General features: G+C 38.4%; 1 pseudogene; it reads left to right on the top strand.

Annotated features, from left to right (window-relative positions):
• Positions 1 to 2,571: 2,571 nt before the first annotated feature.
• Positions 2,572 to 3,534, top strand: LOC143686753 (putative oxidoreductase PXDNL; annotated as a pseudogene).
• Positions 3,535 to 17,136: the final 13,602 nt, after the last annotated feature.

The raw sequence follows: 17,136 nt of genomic DNA, 5'->3' as shown, positions 1-17,136 counted from the left end.
GGCTGCCCAAAGACACTCTGCCCATGCACTCCCTCTCTCCCCCCTTCCCCTGAAGAGCCATATAAGCAGCTTCCACAGCTCAGCCTTTTTTTTTTTTTTGACATGGGCAGGCACCGGAAATCGAACCCGGGTCCCCTGGCATGGCAGGCAAGCATTCTTGCCTGCTGAGCCACTGTGGCCCGCCCAACAGCTCAGCCTTTTGAGCAGAATTCCCGGTGGCTGCTGCTCCACATGCGTGCTGCTCCTGCTCAATAAAACCCACATTATTATTTTAGCAGCAAAGTCCTCTGGTATTTTTCCCTTTTGGAAAATTGGAACTTCAGTTCCTAGATCTTTAACTACTTCCAGTTTAACACCATCTAATATTGTGGGCTGGTCGGTAGCCGCAATATCATATCGATTCCCTCCCCTTCAATTTTATAAACGTATATATGTGCCTGCTCTTCTCTGTAGCACCACTTCATTTCCATAGAGATAATCTGAGAAATCATGCCAACTGCTAAAGAATTTCACTGGTGTTTCGACAGTGTTAGGAGGATAACATTTGTATTGGATGTGACTGATTTCCAAGCCTAAGGCCAGAATCACAGTCTTTCCAAGGACATATCCAAGGTCGTCCTGATTGTCTTTGGGTCGGGGTGTCCCCAAGCTCATGGCCATGGCACGCACTGTCTCCCTTCCATGTTTCTGCCTGTGGGAGGGCTCGTTCCCTCAGGCAACTGACATTCCTCCATGAACGATAGGGTATGTTCTCCACCTACGATCGTAGTCAATAAGCCCATTCCATCAGAAAACCATAGGGCATTTCAGGGATTATTTAAACTTCTGGTTATTTTATTGGAATCACAGTAGGGATGGGATAGCCCCAACCAGGTCTGTGAAGAACCCAGTTCTACTTCTTTCCTCCAACTGCAGGGGAAGGTCAGGCCCACAGGCCTTTCTGGAAGTCTTTGCATCCTCTACTCCTGATTTCTGGTAGCCAAACATTATAGTTGTGTACACACATGCACATCTCTACTATAAAAATAAATGTAATTTAGAAATAACATAGGTTAAATTCCATCGCTAAAAAATAAAAAGCAGTAAATAGCCACAGGAAATTAGCTTTGCTAAAATATGCATCCAACATTCATTACTGAATCAAATCTTTCTCATCAAAATTAATCAAGAACTTTAATGATTTTTCCTAAGGGAAAACAAAGCAAAACAAAGCACTGTGCTGATCTACCTCTATTTGTAAATCTAAAAGTCTGTTTCCCAGAAATGAGTTCTATATCCATCTCGTAGTATAGAGAGAGAGATTCTTGTATCTATGCAAGATTTCAAAATATTTCAGTATTGGACCATGGGCAGGCTATCCAGAACAGTTAAAATAGAATAGAAATAGTCCTGGTGTATTTGTCCAAGGTCTAATTATTTAAATAGGGGCAATAATGTGGCAACATGACTTAGTGAGTTTATGCGGTATTGGGATAATGCTGGAGTTTTAAAGCCCTATTAAAAGATGTCGCTCCAAGGCAGCTCCTGTGTGGCACACTACCCAGGAAATGATAGTTACTGTAATTTCAGAAGTTCCTGCTGGATCCTCTCACGTCCAATTCATATGGGTTAATATTGGCACGAGCATACCTTGACACATCTATGCCTTGTTCTCTATGAACATACACTCTAAAAGAGGGGTTCTTAAATGTAATTAAAGAGTCAATCTTCATTATGATGTTTCATAATATAGGAAACATCATGATAAAGACAAATAAGCCATTGATTATCTACATTATATTTTTAAAGTCATAGTAACTAAGAATTTGATGGGTACTGGAACAGCTTTCTTCTTCCATTTCATTCATTCTCGTGGTCAGTAATTGTTCATAAGGTAGAAATCACTAAAGTAATTCACCTATCTGCTGGAAACATCTTTTATTGTCATATAATTTCTCCCTTAGTTTAATTAGAAATGTTAGTTTTGACTTAATTAAAAAATAGGATCTTTTGGACCTTAGAAGTGTTTCTGCATACCCACATGGGCCCATTTCCCACGAACTCTTGACAGTGCCATAGAATTTGTAACCTCCTTTAATTATGTGCTCCTTTAATAGCTCTCTTTATTGCTTTCACTGTTCTGTTTCAGAAGTCCACTAAGGCAATCTGGTTTTCCCACACTACCTCGGCCTCATCATCTTGTCTGGATGTACTGCATACGCCCAGTTGCTCTGATATATGCTTGCATCAAAAGTACCGAACCCACAGTGGGATGGGTATCAGCCTGCTGCATTCCACCTGGGGCACTTTGCTGGCTGCCTTTTGCACCTCCTGAAACCCACTAGCCAGAATGGGCTCCATTGCCCATGGGGCTTGATTGTACCCCTTTTCCAGCCAGCGTACCCTTCCACCACCCAGGCTGGTCTCCACAGAGAGCAGTTTTGGGACTTCAATTTGGACCACACCATCCCTGTCTTGAGCATTTCTGGTCTCTCATATGCACGGCTGTGCAGTTCTGTGCCCACCAACGTCCCTGCGTGCTTCACCAACCTCATCCCCTGGACTGACTCCAGAGGGACCTGCTGGCCGTGCATGGTCTTTGCTCGCTCTAGCTCCATGTGTGGTGGTGGCATGACCACCTTGGTGATGAATTTGGTCTGTGCACGAGAACAGATCAACAAGCTCACGGCTTCCATCAATGCCTCCCATGTTTACCGGAACTCCCAGTGGAATTCCCAAGCTTTCTGAGACCTCCCTGGCACCACAGACTCCTCAGGAAAGGATGCCTTACTCCAGTTCCAGAAAGCTCCTGCGCACTTCACTGAAGCTCCCCACCCTTAGTGCACAGGAGGTGATCTCTGGGGCCACACACCCTGCTTCCTGGCTTGGGACCACAGGGCCAGCGAGCCTCCCACCCTCACAGCTTTGCACACCTTGTGGTTCTGCAAACACATCAGGTGACTGTGGCACTGTCACTCCTGAACCCACACTGAAACAGAGACACTCACATTGCCAGAAAGATCGTGGGCGCTGAACTGCAGCACACCACCTGCAGCCATGGGCTGCCCAAGGTCCCCAGGGCCCCCAGAATGAGGATGCTTGTGGGCTACCCTGGTACTGCCCAAATGTGAATCCAGTCCTCATTAACTCCTTGGCAATTGCAGTCTTTCAATGTATTCACGCGCTAATCAATAACATTCTCGATGGATTGAGCAACACCTTGGGAGAAATTCCTCAAGACCACCTGTCCCTCCCCAAAGCTTTTTTTTCACCATCCATCACAGTGGCAGAAGGTGGGATCATGGCTCCTTCCTGGAGTACTTGGCATAGCTCTGGCTGAAGGGCACCTCACGATTGCTTAGCCACCATTGCTTAGATGAGCTTGACTGAAAAGCTCATCTCCACCACTGTTTCTGTATTCAAAGAGGTAGAGGCCATGGCATTCCCCATGTGTCTCACTTCAGAGTTTCCTGTAATTTGACTTCTGTCCAGAACTTTGAGGGTATTCAAACTGAAATTAAAGATTCAGAGATTGGATAAAAACTGAAAAAGTAAGCAAAGAAATGTGGCCTGGATTTAAATGTTTCTTGAAGAGATCAACGTTTTATAGGTCCTTTTATACACGTGGGATTTGATTCCTTGGTGGCGGGATTGCAGAGCCTTGAGGAATTGCATTGCAGGGGAAGTTTAACACGCAGGGAGGAATTCTCCAGAGTTTGAAATCTCCCCTTTTGTGCTCTTCTCTATCCACTTTCCTCTGTAAAGGTCTGTGTTCCTGCCTCCTGGTTAGTATCTCAATTAAGAGAGGTAGGCAAGAATGAATGAATTCATTTATTTTCTATGCTAATCAAAGCTCTTGTGTTCAAATGACAAGGCTATGGATTCTGACATAAAGTTGTAAAATAAACTGGACTATGCCATGGAGTTTCTTAGGCAAAGGAAAATAGTGAAAATGAAAATGGAAATTATTTTTTTGTTAAAAGAACAAATAGTGAAGAAAAAAAACCAGAACAAAGAGTGCTAAATTTATCACCGGAATTTAAGTTGAGTTTTTTTCACTGCAGCACTTATGGCTTTTAGTAAAGTATCTGTATCATTTTCTCTACACATGAGTCTCAAACTTTCTTTAAAGTTACAAGTGTAAAAATTGCTACAAATGAGCTCTAATTGTTCCCCATGCTCACCACTGTTTCTCTGTTAAAATATGTATATCTTTGATTAAATAAATATATCATCAGGCAGTTGAAATATAGAAGAATAAGCATGTTTACTAGCAGCTTAAGTATATTAATATGAAAGCTTTCAGAGTAGTTTAAAATGGTTTGTGAATGTTATAGTCAATTGTCAGCATTAGGTCCTTTTTGGTAAAACCGGGAATATCAATGTTTTCATTTCACTAGAAATTTGCATTTCTTATACTTATCTGGAATATCAAACTGTAAAATACCTAATATTTTTTTAAAAAATAAGAATTCCATGTAGGTAGAGTTTGCAAGTTTTTGCTGGAACTGACAGTGACTCTGGATTCAGAGATTCCTGGTTTAAATCTGTGTTCTGCCATCTCTTTGGGTCAAAAGCTTCTGAAAGACATTTAAACACTTTCGAGTCTCAAAATACCTATAAAATCGAAAGTAGTGTCTCCTTCTCAGAGTTGTGAGCCTTGGGGACTTAAGCAATGAATCCTTATCTGTGCTCTGGGAAACCTGCCCAGCTAGCATTTGGCATCAGTGGGGAAAAGCACTGTTGGACAGTAAAAATTGCGCTGTGGGGACAAATAAGCGAAGTCAGCAGGTGCATGGTGACATTCCCGTTCTCGTTGGTTGTCTTTAGTGTCTGACCTTCACCTTTGACTCAAAGAGCCCTTGAACTATCAACCATAGCTCATTCAGCTGTGAGCACAAAAGCTCATTCTCAAAATACAGAGAGTGTTTATACAGTGTCTATATTCAAATCTGTGACATTACAGTTTGTTGCCAATTGTTGCTAGTGAATTTGGCTTGGCTTTAAATATGCTAAGTTGGTATACCTTTACTTTCTCCCATTATTTTGTGTGTTATTTCATCTGTGTGGTTTTAGGAATTGTTTTTATAAACCTCGTCGATTCATTTTGGAAGTATGTCAAGCATCTATCAATACATTGTCAAAAGAAATACAAAGATACTGATTTTTTTCTTTTAAAAAAACCTTCCAATTCTGTAAGATCAGGACAGAAAGTTGAACAAAAGTTGGCAAAAGCTGAAAATCATAAAATATAATTTTTGCACATCTTATTCGTTTAACTTCAAATGTGAGTTCATATTAAGTTTTATAACTTGAGGTATGTGAAGGGCAAGGTTTGTTATCTTGTTTGCTTTTTAAAACTGTTTTTGTTTTGCACTTTGCCTTTTTTGGGGGGGGCGTATTTTAGAAATGACCATTTTGACATAAGCTATTTTATGATTATAGGTAAATCTCTTATGATTATAGGTTTGTTCTGAAAAGGGAATAACAAATTGCCATGTAAGCAATGATAAAAATGTATATTCCTGGCTCAGCGGCAGAGTTCTCACCTGCCATGGCAGAGAGCCGGGTTCAGTTCCTGGTGCTTGCTCATACAAAAAAAAAAAGATGCATCCCTTCTGTATTTTTTGTTAAATTCCCCAGTTTTTTGCGCTTACATAATCTGCAAATAATTGGCAACAATTTTTTATTTTCTGTTTGACAACCCTTCCTAAAAGATTGAATTTAGTTTTCACAGAAATAAGTGTACTCTTTTTTTTTACACAGAGACTTCATTATTGTACATATGTTATAACTAGATTGCATAATTAAAACCACAAGTACAACCATGATAAGCATATGTGTAAATGCCCCAGACCACCAGGTGGGAGCCCAGCTGAGGGGTGGGGGGTCCGAAACCTTGAGTCTGTAGCATGATGTCAATAAGCATTTAGAGAGGGAGCAGAGAGAATTGGTAAATTAGGATTGATAGTTTGACATAAATTGTTAAAAATAGCTGTCAAGAAAAAATGATGAGTTCAGAAGTTTTACAAATTGCACGCCTCACTAGGAAAATGAAAGAGCAGGAAAAAGACACTGGAATTTACTAGAACCAAGTACCAGAATGGATGTTCAGAACCACTACAGGAGTGCCAGAAGGAGCCAGAGGCTGCTGAGAGTTCAGCTTTTAAAAGTAGAAACATGAACCGGTAACAAGCCCCGAACGGACAGACCCAAGGCAGTGGCCTCAGCAGAGGCAGCTGCTGTGGAAACAGGTGCCCAGAGCTGGGCTTAGGGATGGTAGAGGAAACCACAACTCTGAAATTGGGGTTGAGGGTCTACCTGGGGGATCCCTGAGGGACTAGTGCAGCACTGACCGTAGCTTCAGTGCTCTGGACAGCAGACCTTTCTGTCTGCATGTGGGCATTTCCTGGTCTGGCAGATTCCTGAGGACCCAGTCCAGATGCCAGCCTCGCTTTGCTCTCAGAAGCAACGTCTTCTGGCCTGACACCAGCTTGCACAGGGCATAAAGAGCAAAGAGCCAGGACACCTCGTTCTTTTTTCTTCTTCTTCTTTTTTAATCAACTCAAAATGAATCAAGGGCCTAAATATAAGATCTACAACTACAAAATTTTAGAAGGTAACGTGGAGGCAAATCTTCATGATCTGAGATTCAGTAAGATGTTCTTAGGTACGACACCCAAAACACATGCAACAAAAGAAACAATAGATAAATTTGATTTCATCAAATTTAAAAACTTTTGGTGGGGCAATGGTGGCTCACTGGCAGAATTCTCACCTGCCATGCTGGATACTCGGGCTCGATTCCCAGAGCCTGCTGCACGTGCAAAAAGTAAAAAAAAATAAAATAAAACTTTCGTGGATCCAAGGAATTATTAGAAGTTGTCATGAAAATGAAAAGATAAGCTACACAGTGAGAGAAAATATTTTCAAAGCATATATTGGATAGGGGTTTAATACCCAGGATAGATAAAGAACAACAAAAAGATTTAAAATAAAAAAATGGGCAAAGGACTTGAATAGAAATTTCTCCAAAGAAAATGCGCAAATGACCAATAAACACATGAAAGATGCTCAAAATAATTAGCCATTGCAGAAATAGAAATCAAAACCATAATAAGATGCCATTTTACAGCCACAAGAATGGCTACTATTAAAAAAGTGGAAAATAGCAAGTGTTGTAGAGGATGTGGAGAAATAGGAACATTCATTCATTGTTGGTGGGATGTAAAATGGTGCAGCTACTCTGGAAAGCATCGTGGCGGTTCCTCAGGTAGTTAAATAGAGAATTGCCATTTGACCTGATAATCCCACTTCTGAGTATATGCCCAAAAAGTGAAAACTGGGTCACAGATATTTGTCTACCATTGTTTATTGCAGCTTTATACAGAATAGCCTATGCTTGAAACAAACCAAATGTCCATCAACAAAAGAATGGATAAACAAAATGTGATATAGTCATACAATGGACTATTATTTGGCCATAAGAAAAAAATAAGTTATAGGACATGCAGCAAAGTGGAAGAAAGTTGAAAATGTCATTTTTAGTAAAATAAGCAAGCCACATAATGACAAATATTGCATGATATCTCTTATAAAAGGTGACTAGAAATAGCAAATTCAGCAACAGAAGGCAGATTAGAGATTACTGAGTGAGGAGTACATGGGGAGATGGGAAAGGGGGGAGTTTGTGTGTAGAAAAGAGCTGTGCAATTGTTGCATCCTAAACGAACTTTGTAAAAATTAAAAATATTTGACATAAAGAGAAAGATTGCTTACAAGATTATGAAATTAAGTGAATCATCCATACCATGGTGTGAGGAATATTTAGGATAATAGATGTGGAGTCCTGAGACACGGATTCTTTGTGCAGACAAAGTAAGTCACATGATTTTGGATGGCTTTCTCATCTTTAAATTGAGGATGTTTCATAAAAAGACACTTGAGGTGCTCCTAGAATTAAAAATATAGGATTTTTCATATGACTACTAAATGATGGATTAAAATAATAACTGAAATATGTTATTTTAAAATGTTCTGTAATGAATAGTTGTAAAATACAACTCATAATATCTTCATATTCTAGAAATATTTTCTCTTGTTTTCAAATGTCATCAGTCCTATAAATCTAGTCATTTTCCATTCACCTAAATTAAGTTGATGTCTTCTCTGTTTACCACCCTGAAGTAAAATTTGTTTCTCAAAATTCATTTCTCATTGCTGTCTACTATTAATACTTTCACTTTGGATGGTTTAGGTAGCTTAAAATAAAGCCAGAACAGCGTATGAAAGTCCCTGAGTAGACTTTCATCTCTGATACTCTATATGACTGATTAATGGACTGTAGAATTCCCTGGGATATTTTTGGCATGAGCATGACATACTTCATCACCAGAAAGCCACATACAGGCAATTTTCAGTTGTCTTTCAGTTCACTTCAGTAAAGTTGGCTAGCCACTGGGATTTCTCAAGGAGCTTGCAACCTACAGGGGGTGGTTCACAAATCATATAACTGTGTTTTGAGGACATGGTGGATGTCTTAGTTTGCCAGAGTTGCTATGACAAATACCTCACACAATAAATGATCTTAAACAGCAAGCCATTGTTGTCTCATGGTTTTGAAAGCTAAGTCCAAAATCAGCATGTCAGCAAGGCTGTGCTTTTATTCTGAGGTTGGTAGAGTTCTGGTGATGACTGTCCTCCAGCACATGGCACTGTCCTAGATCTCTTCCTGTGGTTTTCTTTAACTTCTGACATCCAAGTTTCCTCCCCTAACGAGGTCTCAGTCATTTAGATTAGGGCTACCTTTGTTCAGTTTGGCCACACCTAACAGGATCTATGAAGATCCTATTCACAAATGGGTCCTCACTCTGATTCACCTTAACACATTCAAACATTTATTTACAAATGTGTTTGCACCCACAGGAATGTAGATTAAGACTTGAACATGTCTTTTGTGGGGGACATGATTCAACCCCCAGCAAAGCCATATGGGGGCATCATGGAAACCAGGAGGGGTCCCCCAGAAGATAATGTCGAACTCCATCCGAAAAGGAGTTTAGAGATTGACTCATGTCCTGACATGTCCTAATTCCTGGGCCCGTAGATGTGAACCCATTTGTAAATTGAAATTTGGAATATTTTATTAGTAAAGTAGTCCAGACTGAATCAAGTTGGCTTTAATCTAATATGATTAGAATTCTTAAAAGCAAAGGAAATTGGGCACAGAAGGAGAAACCAGAAGAGAAAGAGAGATCACCATTTGACAGAGATAGAGATGCATTTACAAGCAAAAGGAACCTCAAGGGTTGCAAAAAGCTAGCACCGAACCCTACAGATTCCAAGAGAAAGAGTGGCCTTTCTTTCACACACCTTGATTTGGGACTTCTGACTTCCAAACTGTGAGCTCATGGGTTCTTGTTATCTAATCCAAGTAGTGTGTGGTATTTGTCACAATAGCCCTGGCAAATGATGATCAGGGGTATGTTATTTAGCTGTGAAAGGCTGTCATTTGTGAGATGGTGGATAGAGATCATTTATATAAAAATATAAGGGCAAAGGCCTGGAACCACAGCCAGGAGGATAAGCTTGAGAAACTGAAAACACTCAGTCTTGCAGGCTTGTAAGCACACTGCGCCATGGAGTACCTAGAATTGGTGTCAGACTCATTCAGCCCAAATATGTTGACATGTGGTGGGGGGAAGGGGCACTGACATTTATTTCTCAAGTAGGAAATTGTGTATGGAATTCTGATACATAAAGAAGAAAATAACTGAGCTGTTCTGGAAAAAACAGGTGAGGCCAGTGCTAGACTCTCTAACTCCACTCTCCCTTATTCACCTCTCCAGGAACCAAAGACACACAGCAGTTGCTAGAAGGATAAGTGCAAATTATACACCTAGTACTGTCTTCATTTCCAACAGCTACGGGGAGGTTTTTTGTTTTGTTTTGTTTTGTTTAGGTCAGAACTTTTTCATTATTTAAAGAGCTTGTTTTATTTAAAGCCCACAAGAAAATGAATTACCTTCTTTTTATAGGATCATTATCACTCTCAAAAATCACACTGGATGTTTCTTTGTATTCTTTCCACAGTGCAAATGAGCAGGATGTGAAGATTAATTATGCATTGAGTGATGAACATAAATGCACAAACAGAAAGAGGGACATTTTGAAGCTATTTTTGAATCCTTTTTTGAAAATATAGTCTGTATAGTTTTTTTGTTGGTATGGTTATCCTTGTTTTTGAGGAAGTCACAGTTTATTTGTCATTATCATAGGGATATGTACCTCTGTCTCTGTCTTTGTGTGATCCAGGGAAAGTTGGTCTATTTCCTGTGGCTTGGCCTTCTTCTTTTTACTATTTCTAACTGTCCATCCTTTGTCTCTTAAATATGCCTTGACTTTCATAAGCATACCTGCCTTAAATGACCTCTCAAAAAAATCATCCCTTCACAATTATTTAATGTTTCATATGTGCAAAAGCAACTTATTGCTGTAAAACAGTGATTCTTAACCATTTCATGTAAGAACATTTCACAGATCTAAAAAATGCTATGAATCTTCCTCTGTAGAAAAATGCAACAAAACAATACACCCCAAATTCTGCCTACATTTTCAGAGGACTCAGATTCCTTGCAGACACTGCCAGCCCTCCAGGCTGCTATTACAAATACCATGCAAGAAATTGGCTCTGAGGTTAGATGTCCCCAATCAAGATATTGGAAAGTCTGCTTCTCCAGGCATCTGTAGCATTCTGATACTGGCTGTGGGCCATCCTTGAGGGTCCTTGGCTGTGTCCCCTTCCTCCAGTTAATGGTGATGTCCTCTTTCTGCTCTTCCAGTTTCCACTAACTTCTGGCTTCTGCCTATGCTATCTTATGCTTCTCTCTTTTTAAGTCATCTTGTAATGTTGACTAAGACCACCTTCATTCAGTTGGGTCAAACCTTATTTAAAAATAATACCTGCAAGATATTCTATTTATAATGCATTCACACCCACAAAAATGCAGATTAAGATTTGGAACATGTCTACATGGGAGTACAGAATTCATTTATTACAGGCACCCATAGGCGCTGTTCTTTTTCTGATTTGACAAATATTTATTTAACACCCATCCTAATCCATTTTCCTCCCCTGGGATTATCAAGGAAGTGAGGCTCCTGTACCATATGGCATTCCCTTAGCCATAGACCAGATCCCAAATTTGTAATTACCATCTGTTCTTAGTCCAAGAATTGTCCTTCTCTTATTCTATTGGTGGCAGTGATTTTGTTCTTTAAGTTACAGAAGGTACTGGAATGTTTAGGTGCAGCCAACCTTCAAGAGGACCAGTCTTATATCTCCATCTATTATCTATTTTTCCTACTTTTCAGGTATGTCCAGTCCCATCAACTCTCTTATCTCCAAATATTTATGCCTCTGGTGTTCTGAAGATGGCTTTTTTCTATAGCTCTTACGCTCATATACAGCTTTTCACGGTAAAACCAAGACAAGAAGCCAGAGTATTCTATTTTTTCTGAACAATTATACCAAGCTCTGATATTTATTCTAAATATAATATTAGAGCCTGCCCATACACAACAGGTTCAGTCCACCAGATTTCTGCCTTTCTAGAGAAAATATTAATTTAAAGACAGAGTTCCAAGATTATGCCTGCCTTATGTGCAGACAAAATATCTAATTTAAGTTTGTATTCTCAGAGCTTAGTACAGGTCCCCACACAGTGCAGCAAATCAATAAACATTAGTTATTTCTGAAATGTTGCCTGCTTAGGTGGGGCTTGGATTCATTCCTATAAGCACCTTTGATTTCAAATGCAGTTTTCTCAGGGGAACACTGAAATTTATACTTATGTAGGTTAATTTACTTTTTCAGTAAATGTTTAATGGTCAATTAACTATGATGCAATATCGCATGACTTTCTATACAAGGTGTGGTGTTTGAAGATTTTTAACACCAGAAAAACATGTTCTTGAAGGTAATCCATTTTAGTGGGTGTGAATCAATTGTTTGACCTTTTCAATTGCATTTGCTTGAGTAGCCCAGGAAACTAGAACAAATATTGGTACTGGGAGAGAGGGATGCTACTGTTAGAATTATGAAAAATGTGGAAATGGCTTTGAAATGGGTAATGGGTAGAGGCTGGGAGAATCATGAGGTGCTAGATAGAAAAAGCTTAGATTGCTTTGAAGAGACTGTTGGTAGAAAGATGGATGGTGAAGGTACCTCAAATGAGGCCTTTAGAAGGAAATGATGAACATGTCATTGGAAACTGGAGGAAATGTGACCCTTGTTTTGAAGTGACAAAGAACTTGGTAAAATTGAGTTCTGATGTTGGATGGAAGGCAGAACTTGAGAGTGATGAACGTGGATATTTAACTGAAGAAATTTCCAAGCTGAGCGTGAAAAGTGCAGCTTGGCTTCTTCTTGAAGCTTATAGTAAAATGTGAAATGAAAGGGATAAAATGAGTTGAAATGGATGGTTTGGGAAATTCTGAGCTTCTAGAAAGAGTGCCCATAGGGAATAGTGCTCCATGTGAAGGTTTAACTGAGCATATAACCATTTAGACATTACAATAGAAGGCAAAACTGGAAATGCAGGAATTCTGAAAAGATCTATGGAAGGCTCTATTGTCTGATGTTTTAGATCTCATGAACCACATGCAAAACTGACAAGTTTTTGTGAGATTTTATGAGCAGAACCAGTGCCAGTCTTGACATAAAGGAACAGAGAAGGTACAAATTGAAAAAGAACGTCTTCAAGGGCAGAACCATAGAAGTTGAGGTCTGGACTGAAGTAATCTTTGGGCCAAGAGAGTGAGGCCACTAAAGAACCTATCATTTAATCCCATCCATTTAATGGTATTTGCTTGTGTAGCCCAGGAAACTAAAACACAAGGGAATAAAAGTTAAAAGAAACCCATATATGCTTTCAATTATTGTATTGCCTTAACTGCAATTTCAAAAAAAATTAAATGTGGACACACATACACACTGCAATCAAAACACATTCAATCAACTCTGTAGCTGAACAAGGAAAACACAATATGGTGCAACAAATAAAAACTGATCCCAATGTAAAATGAGGGTCGTCAGTTGGTTAATCCCAAAGGTCCAGTTATTAAAAGATGTTCAGTACTGTGCTATTAGAAAAACAAAATGCAAAATAAATAATTTATTCAAAACTTTAAAGTATTAATTGCATAGATTTTTATAATGGTGAATTTTAGTAACTGTGTTTTAAAATGAATGTTTTGTATATATTCCTTTTTATTTTGAAAATCTGCCTTATTTATGCCTTTAAAAATTGTTTGACATTATGCTAGCTTATTTTATAATTATAATAATTCAACTGAAGTAATCTTTACCAGTATGCATTTAGTATATGTGTATACCTACATATATTTGACACTTACAAAAATGAAAATATAATATAAAAACTAAACAAATACTTAGACAATTTTATAATGAGCAAAGTACATGCCTTACTTCACTTTTATATTTTGTTTCACAAAAAGTATGTATTTAGATTCAATTTAATACAGTTTATTTTTAAATCACCAAAATTTTGACTAGGTAACAATTCATCTCTTAAATCAATGCTATTGTGGAAAAGTAACAAGCAATAAAATATGCATATTTAAAGTGATAATTTTTAACAATATTCATATCTGTATAATCATCACCCCAATAAAGACACATAACATTTTATCACCCCAGAAAGATACCTCCTGCTCTTCTGCAGTTAATCTCTTCACTGAGGCCTTACCTGAAGCAATGAAGCAACCACATATCTGATTTCTATCACTGTGTGTTTTGCCTCTTTTGGGATTTCACATAAATGAAATCATCTGAAAAGCTTGGTTTACTTGGCTCAGCATGTTTTTGAAATTCATCCGTGCTGTCAGGAAAATCAGTAGATCATGAATTTTGTTATTTTTGATGGTGAGTATTTTTATTTATATGAATATACCAGTAAATGTTTATTCATGCACCGTCAATGACCACTTGGGTTGTTTCCAGCTTTCATCTATTCTAAATAATGGTGGCATGGGCATTCATATGCAAGTCTTTTTATGGACCTATGTTTCCATTTCTCTTGAATAAAAATATAGAGGAGCAATTTCTATATCATATGGGAATTCAATATTTAACCTTTGTAAGAAATTGTCAAATTGTTTCTCAAAGTGGTTATAATATTCACTCCCACCAGCAATGTGGAACTCTTTAATCTGACTCAATATTTTCTACTATCTAAGTTGTTAAGGTTGGAGAATTTCTTTTGATCTTTCTTCAAGTTCCACAACTCTTTATTCTACTATTTCCAGTTTTCTTTTATAAGCATCAAGTGAAATTTTCATTATTGTTATTGTAAGAATTCTAGAATTTACATTTGTATGGTTCCCATTTTTCTTTTGAGATTTCCCTAAATGTTCATGCATTAAGAACATATCTAACTTCAATTTTCTGAGCACATTTTAATAGCTGCATTAATATCCTTTGCTATCATATTCAACATTTTAGCCATTTAGGGTTTGAAATCTGTTGACTACTTGTTTTCATAAGTATGGCTCATTTTACTTTTGCTTCTATGGCTGTTTTGTAACTTATGAATGCATATCAATTACTGTGGCATTCACTTGAACTTAGGCTTTGCTTTATGATTTACTTGGATGGAAATGTTATTTAAATTCTGCTAAATAATTTAAACATTTGAATTATTTAAATAAGCTGGATGGGGCCCAGTCTCTGATTTGGTCTCCCAAGCTCTTGCTAGAGCTTGGTTTTAGGCTCTGTGAGAGCAGCATGTTGGTACCTTATCTGGCTGCCAGGAGTGTCAGTGATGTATTAAAGAGTTCTTTCTGTTCTAGTCCAACCCCATAGCAATTGCTCTCTAATAACCTCAGATTGTCTCTTCCTGCACAGGTGCTGGCCAGCTCTTCCCAAAGATTATGGGCACGCCTAAATCATATATCTGTCCCCTTTCCACTATAAACCTTGTCTGAGTGTTCCCAGCTGATTCAGCAGTTCTGACTTCAAATGATGGTCTTCTCACTGCAGTGGAACATTATGCTTTCCTTGGGCTCTAGCTCCTTGCACCATATTGGGGAAACTTCCCTTAGGCAGAAAGATGGATAATTGTCATGAGCTTCCCTTTAATCAGATTTCCAGTCTTAACCTGTTTGTTGGCTAATATTTAAAAAAATTTTCCATACAGTGTCCTCTTTTATAGTTATTTATAATGGTGAAAGTAGCCTCATTCTGTTTACAACATCATAACCAGAAACAGAAACCAACATTCATTCCAAACTGTTTTATTCCTACAATTTTGGCTCAAACGCAATTGTTTAAACAAAAGTTTTTACTTTAATTATGTCTGTAATTTGTCTTCTTCTACATTCACTTGAATTTTTTTAGCAGCTCTATGTTTTTCAAAAATGCATTCCTTCTTTCATACAACATCATATTTATCACAAAGCACAAATGAAAGCACATCACTCTTCTGCATATGAACATCAGAGTGGACCTTCCAGGAAAGATGGTTGAGTAGAAAGCTCCATCATCCTTCTACCAAAACAGCTTTTAAACAGGCAGAAAGTGTCTGAAACAATTATTTTTAAACTCCAGAGGTTAGAAGAACACTGTTCAGCATCAAGGGAAGAGAGGGAGGAAGAGGCAGATAAATTATGGTAAAGAATTGTAAATTTCTTTCTCCAAACAGTGGTTATTTGGGCCTATCCCACACCATTATGGCAGGCTGCCATAGGGGCCAGTCCCTGTCTAGCTGCTGGTGACAGAAAAGGATGTAAAAATCCTCTTCCCCAAAAACAGGGGTGGCTACAACCAATCACTGATCACAGCTTTTGATTAGAAAATTCAGATCATTGGTTCTCAGCTCTGAGGGCAGCTACTTTTCACCCAGTCATGGACAAGGTAGCAGCAGCCATTGTTTCAACCCTTCCTGGACAGGTGCTCTGGTGCTGGAAATTTAAAGATGCTAAATTTCTTCATGACTGTGGGGGATGGTTAGCCGAAGAACTACATTTGCTAGGCAGGCAAGGAAAGCTCAGCTTTGGGGAGTCTTCAGAGAAGAGTTTGGAATACTTCCTGGTTCTCTCCACAGGACACTTTGGAACTGAACTGCACACTTTTCATGGGTTCCTGGACTGTTTTGGCTGGAAGACTAACTAGGGAAAATCCTCTTCTGACTTGGTCCTCCTCCCAGAATTTGCCATCCAGGCAAAAACAGCTTGAAACAATGAAAGAATTATAAAAACTTTAGAGGCAGACAGTCTAAGGAAAAGGCTTGGCAGATTCAAACACCCAGAAGAGGGAACCCTGTCTCCTGGTTAGCAAAAGGGATAACCAAACTATAAATAGGGGAACTCCAATATAATTAGCAATCAAAAGCCCAGGGCAAGGAAGAGCTGAAAAAGGACAAGAAAAACCCTGCACACTGTATTTGCCTAGGGGAGACCTTTATGATAGGAAGGCTGAAGCTCAAGAAAATCTCTGTCTTATCTACAGTGAGTTACAAACCAAGAAGCAGACATCTCAGGGAGAAAATCCCAGAGTTAACATTTAAAAATATTAAAATGTACAGTTTACAATAAGAGTAATAAAACAACAAAAGGAACAGGGAGTGATGGCCAATCCAAAGGAAAAGGATAAAAATACAGAAATCACCAATGGAAGAGATCAGAATGTAGACACACCCAACAAAGCCTTTAATAAAATGATTTTTTAAAATGCTTCAGTGATAAAGAAAAGTACAGAGAAAGAACTAAAGGACATCAGGAAAACAATGAAGGAACAACATGAGATTCTCATAAAAGAGATAGAAATTTTAAAAAGGAACCAAAAAGAACTACTGGAGTTGAAGACCACAATAAATGAAATAAAAAATGCTGAGGAAAGATTCAAAAGCAGATTGGATTTGGCAAAAGAAAGAATCAGTAAACTTGAAGATAAGAGATTTGAAATGAGTCAGGCTGAGGAGTAGAAATAAAAAAAATATTTAAAGCAAAAATAACTTAAGAAAGCCATAGCACACCATCAGTCACAATGGTATATGCATTACGGGAGTCTCAGTAGGAAAAGAAAGTGGTAGAGGAAATAGTCAAATAGGAAAAGTCAATGGAATATGACAGGGAACT

The sequence above is a fragment of the Tamandua tetradactyla genome, chromosome 6 (genome assembly GCF_023851605.1).
Source record: "Tamandua tetradactyla isolate mTamTet1 chromosome 6, mTamTet1.pri, whole genome shotgun sequence".
NCBI classification, from domain to species: domain Eukaryota; kingdom Metazoa; phylum Chordata; class Mammalia; order Pilosa; family Myrmecophagidae; genus Tamandua; species Tamandua tetradactyla.
This window is presented reverse-complemented; position numbering and strand designations above follow the sequence as displayed.